Consider the following 6,178-nt stretch of genomic DNA (forward strand, 5'->3'; position numbering starts at 1 on the left):
TCAGCCATCAAAGCCTCACCTGTGAAAATTCATATTCAAACAAACGCGTCGATTTCTTTCAAATCAAGTTGATGGGAAGGACGGGATTGCGGGGTCTTTCTGGTTTCTTGTTTGAAAATAAAGGGGCATTTGGTCTATAGCAAAAAAAAAAATGCTTTTGACTGCCCCTTTAACTTCTGACTTCATCTCGTGGAGGTTCCTCCCAGGGCTGGCGAGCCTGGAACAGGCTGGAGATGCTGCAACCAGATGTCGAAGTCCCTGCGGGGGAGACAGAGCAGGGCTCCACCCCAACCCTGGAGCAACCCCAGCCGAGGGATAGCCCACTCTTGCAAGAAGGGGAAGAGAATTCGGACGAATCCAAAGGGCTGGTGTAACTAGTTACCCACTCTCAAGACTTGTCGCCCACCTCCTCAGCTGACTTGCTTCAACTGTACGGGGTCTCCAGGGATCTCCAGGAAGCAGAGGAAAGCAGTTCCCTGGGTCCATGACTCCCGGGCACGCTCTCTAGGGCTCCTAACACAAAGGCGGGTGATGACCCTAATTGAGGACAAGCGTCTTGCGGCACAGCCCAGCCGAAGCGGGGAGCCATAACACCCTTCTGCCCTCTGAAAAGCTATGGCTGGACAGGGCCGCGGGGAACCTGGCTTTCGGATTCCCTCTTCTGCAAGCTACCAGCCTCCTTCTAGGGACCCCAGAGTCCTACTACCCTCTCCTTCTCCTCGGGCCTTCTGGTTTTTTAGTTAACTTTTAATTTGAAAAGCCCTGTGAGAGGTGGGGGAAGGAAGGCAATTGGGAGGTCTGCTCTTTATTAGGGGCCTCCGCCATCCAGCTCTCCAGCACACAGCTGTGGCTTGGGAGGAGGGCTGGCTCCGCTTAGGTCAGCCTCTGAAGAGAGAGCCCTGTCCCAGGAGTGTAGCCGAGTCCTGTGAGGTGTTCTGTTGTTTGTTTGTTTTTTGTTTAGTTTTGTTAGACAAAGCCTGTGAGGAACCAGTGAAGTCCTTGCTCACCCATTAAATGGGATAACTCTGCACAACCCACAGGAGTGATGGGGGAGGGGGGTCCAAAATAAGTAAATTCAAATGTACATGCTTTAACTCAGTACAGTGGAGTCTTACCAGTCCCCAGCTCTGTGCCAACTAGGAAGGTCCCAGCCTCACTTTCCTCGGGTTAATGGAACGGAACAGTTGAGGCCGGCTGGAACTAGAGTCGAATACTCAGCAGTTGAAGGCCAAATGGATGGTGGGGCAGGGCTTCTCAGTGGAAAAGGACATACTCGAGAAGGAATAGCAATCCACATGCAGAGGAATCTCAAGAGGGTTCAGCAGAAGATGCGTGGAGTAGCTGGAAACCCCAACAGTCCATCTAGGAATGAACAAGAAGACCAGATCTTAGAAGGATTGAGGGTGGGGGTGCATCTGCAGCTCAGTGCTCTGTAGACTAAGGAAGATCACTAGTGTCTTGAGGCAAGTCTGCTACAAAGCAAACTTGAGGCCGGCTTGGGCTATAGGAGACGATAGATAGATGATAGATAGATAGATAGATAGATAGATAGATAGATAGATAGATAGATGATAGCGAGACAGGTGATAGAAGATAGAGAGATGATAGAGAGACGGATGATAGGAGATGGATAGATAGATAGATGATAGATAGATAAAAGACAGATGATAGAAGATTGATAGATAGATTAATAAATAGATATTAAATGGATAGATGATAGATGGATGGATAGATAGATAGATAGATAGATAGATAGATAGATAGATAGATAAAAAAAAGAATGTTGGCCTCAGCTGAGTTTCAGGGAGGCTACCTCAGGTCAGCAAAGAGGAAATGCCCCTGGCAGAAAGAACCCTCCCAGAGAAAAGTCAAATGCACAGCCTTCACTAAGTGGGAGTGAGCTGTGAGGGAAGAGGCCACCCTAACTTAGGTCACACTTAGTGCCTTTAATCAGATGGGGAGGGGTCAGCCAGGAGCAAATTTGGGGAGGAAAAGGATGAGGTCACTTTTAAACAGGGTATATCTATGAAAGCTTAGGCAAAGGAATAACATGCCAAGAAAATCTAAGGTAGAATTTTGAATAATCCCCCCCCCCTAAAAAAAAACTCTTCTTTTGCTAACAAGAACTAGAGAAAGAACCAAGTTGTTTTTTTTCTCCTGAATTGTCAGGACCCAGACCATGGGGTCATTTGAATGTGACTGGGGTTTCAGTCTAAGTCCTAGCCAGACTCAACTGTGAGCGACAGAACATTCTATGGAATACGAATGATTTAGTTATTATTTGACTGGGAAAACGAGACCGTGTCTCCTTCACACCTTACGCAGACATCCATGGTCACGTGATTTCAACTCATCCTTAGACGTGCAGTGTGGTGTCACCGGATCTTAGTACTGAAGTCACTGAGTTCCAGTTTTTGTCTGCCACACCCATCCCCTGGAGAGACAGAAAAGGCTCAGTTCTGGGTCAGAAGGATGCCTGATTCCAGGGACAAAGCTTGCGTGTTTCCTTCTAGTAACCATACTCCCTTTCCCTTTCCCAGTCATAGCTCCTGAAGATTCATGTGTTTGTGTATTTCCTTGTTTCCTCCTTCCACAGTCTCTCTTCCAGTTAGATTGGGTCTTGAAGAAGAGTTCCAGCCAATCGAATGCGAACATTAGCTGGGGATGAAATTGGGTGAGTGGCCTAAGAGTAAAAGGCATACATTTCTCAGGTCTTTTTGTTGGTAAGAAAAAGAAAAGAAGTTTTCCAAAAATGGCCCTTGGGGCCACCTTGAGCATGGGAACCATCCTCTGTGGTACAATAAATTGGAAAGGTCCCTGACTCTCAGAGCCCCAAGTCCACCCAGACCTAAATCACAACAGACCCAAATGACATCTTGTTAAGACACTTATTCTGGAGTTTTCTGTTACAGCCACAATTGAGCCTAACTGATAAAAAAAAAAAAAAAAACAGAAGGTAAAAAATCACTGTAGCTCCAGATACAACCTTACTTATTCACAGAAAAAACAAAAAGGAAAAAAAAAAGACAAGCAAACAAGCAAAAATAACTGGCGATGGAAAAATTGAAAGCCACAAAACTGCCTGGCATTTCCACTCAGCCTGCCTGGACTGGGGTCTGCTCTGTCCCTGTGCTTCCTGTAGAATTTACAGCACCGAGCCCATGCTTGCTGCTCCTCTGTTTACTCAGGTTGTCTTTCTTCCCCCCCCCCCCCTTCTGTTGCCGCTTTTCTTTGCTTTTATTTTGTTTTTAAGTGGGGAGAGTTGCATGTTGATTTGGTTTGGATTTTCTTTTCTTTCTGCCCCCCCCTTTGGGAGGCGGGGGGCTCAATATATAGCCCAGGCTGACCTCCAACTTCTGATTCTCCTGCCTCAGATCTAAGATTATAGGCAGGAAGCGTTGTGCCTGCATCTTTATCTTTGGAAAGTAGGTGTCACAAAAGGAACGCAGAAGAGATAACAAAATGTGCATATTGGTCCCCTCTCCTCCCTTAAATAGATTGGGGCAGGGTGTTGGTCCTTAGCTCAAGCAACCTTCTTCAGCCTGCTGAGTAGACTGTAGGTGTGCCCCAGGATCAAGAACAGTTTGTTGTTTACATAGTGCTGGGCCCAAGCTAAGGACTTGGCCACGGAGTCACACGCCAGTACACCAGTCCTATTCACGTCCATAACCATCTTTTGACTTTGTCTGCACAGTTGCAGCCCTTTCCAACAGCCGCTTTTGTGCTAGAACCGCAAGGCACTTACTTTAAATAAAGAGATGGGGGGGGGCGCTCTGGAAAGATGGCTCAGCGGTTAAGAGCACTGGCTGTTCTTCCAAAGGACCGGGGTTCAATTCCTAGCACCCACATGGCAGCTCACAACTGCTTATAACTCCAGTTCCAAGGGATCTGACACCCTCACATAGACACACAGGAAAACACCAATGCACATAGAAAAATAAAAATGGATCCTTAAGAAATATTTTTAAAAACACCTTTTTATTTGGATTTTATTTGGGTTTTGCTGCTTGGTTGGTTGACTGGCTTTTTGAAAAAATGATCTGCCTATGCCCTTTAGGCTAGCCTGAAGTTCTGCTCTGAGCCACCTCACCCAGCGCTCCTTGACTTTCAAGTGTGTTAAAGGTGAATTTGTTCCACATTGTGAGGTAAGAAAGCTCCTCCCCAGACAATCCTACCACAAACTATCCATGGACCTTAGGTCATCACGCCCTGGGCAAACTGCACTGAGGTAAAGGATGCTCGTCAAGCCTTCAGAGGGTTTTGGTTTTTGGTTTTTTGAGACAGGGTTTCTCTGTAGTTTTGGAGCTAGCTCTTGTAGATCAGGCTGGCCTCGAACTCGCAAAGGTCGGCCTGCCTCTGCCTCCCTGGTGCTGGGATTAAAGGCTTGCGCCACCACTGAAGACCTGGCACTTTCAGAGTTTTTAAGCACCTGCGTTTCTGAGCAATGGTGTCACCCTTCCCTGTGGCCTGTTGCCTGCAGCATTTACCCCAAGGGACTGTAGAATTGACAAATGTTTATTTAACACCTTCTGCCCAGAACTGCGCTAGACTCTATTAGGCTGCTGTCGTGGACAAACAATTTGTGGCTGGATGGGGCTTCGCTTTGGGTTGGGGAGACAGACGGAAAACAAACTAGGTCCTAATTAAACAGCAGGTGCGAGGAGGGCTCTGTGGTGACCAGGTGCTTGAGGCCACTGTGGGCAACCTGAGTCAGCTCAGAGATTACAAAATCTCCCCGGAAGGGGCTTCTTCCATTTCATCAGGTGATATTTAGAGCTTTGGGCCGTCCCGAGGCTGTGCGCTGCCTTCGCAGCGTGGACAAACTCAGTGGTAGGGTGTGTATGCAGGCACAGGCAGTGTGCATGCGCACACAGGGAGCTGCATTTGCTCCTAATTTAGAGTCATTCATGGCACATAGATTACGTAAGAAGTGTGTGTGCTTGGGGCGGTGTAGAGAACAACGGTAACGTCAATCCTGAAGAGGTGTGTAGTGTCCCCAATGGACTGTGATACTACGAATTGAACACAATCTTTTAAGGGCTGTCATTGTTCAAGAGACGATTTGTTCTCCCGAGGATTTGGCTGCTATCGTGGAATCTGGGCAAAACTGAGACTTTAGACTGGTGACAACCCCAAATCTGATGTTTTACCGTCATCTTGGGAGTGGAGCTATCTTGGAAAGATAAGGGCCCTTTATGTTGTTGTTCAGCTCCATGAGCTAATGTTTCACAGGCTGACAATGAGAGCGGGACCACCTTGGATTAGAGCATCTTTTCAATTATCCATTAAGTACCTCCAGCTTATTGGGTTTGTACTACAAAATAAGATACCGAAGCCCATCCAGAGATCCCACAAGATGTGTCGCGTCTCCTATTGTGTGTATTTGGGTAGTTGCGTTGTTGTTTTGTAACTGTAGCTATGAACTGGATTCCCTACACAACAAATAGCTAAAAGGTTAAGGCACTTCATCCTTGGAGAGAGAAAAAAAAAAAAAAGCTCGGTTGATTGAAAAGTCCTGTGAGGTTGTGATCTTTTCAACCACTAGAGGGCGCAAGAGGCCGGCTCAGAATCTAAAACCTCACACTGCCCCTGAAACCAAGCCGAATTCTCAAATCTTCTGGAGAGAAATTAGGACACAACCTCGCCCTTGCCTTAACCTCCCCCTTGCCTAAACCTCCCCCGCTACTCCTGGAAGAGTCTAGTCCTCAGCCTGAGGTTACACCTGAAGGTGAAACTGTGTTTGGATTCATCCTCCGAACACTAAGTAAAGTTTGAGGTTAAGTGATGGGGGTTGGGGGGTGGGGAGGAAGAGTGATTGATGCCAGTTTCCAGCCCTGGCTCCGCAGCAGCCTTGGCTGTGAGAAGATACGAGGTCACAGAGTCACGGAATCAGGGAGCTTGACTCAGCCTACCTTTGAAAAGCTACGTATGGTGCCGTCTTTGCCAGCGAAGAACCTAAGGAAGAACCTAAGTTCCCTAAGGAGGGAACACTTGAGCCAAGTCCCAGAATCTCGAACTGCGGAGCAGAAGCCATGCACACCCTCCCGCAGTGGTTGAGATGAGACAGTCCAGCCAGTAGACGCTTGTTATCCAGTTTGACGGCGTGAGCTCTGTCCCTGGGACCCACGTGATTTCCACAAGCTGTCCTCAGACTTCCAGAAGCTCTTAGTGCAGTAGC

Source organism: Microtus pennsylvanicus, chromosome 12, assembly GCF_037038515.1.
Source record: "Microtus pennsylvanicus isolate mMicPen1 chromosome 12, mMicPen1.hap1, whole genome shotgun sequence".
In the NCBI taxonomy this organism is placed as follows: Eukaryota; Metazoa; Chordata; class Mammalia; order Rodentia; family Cricetidae; genus Microtus; species Microtus pennsylvanicus.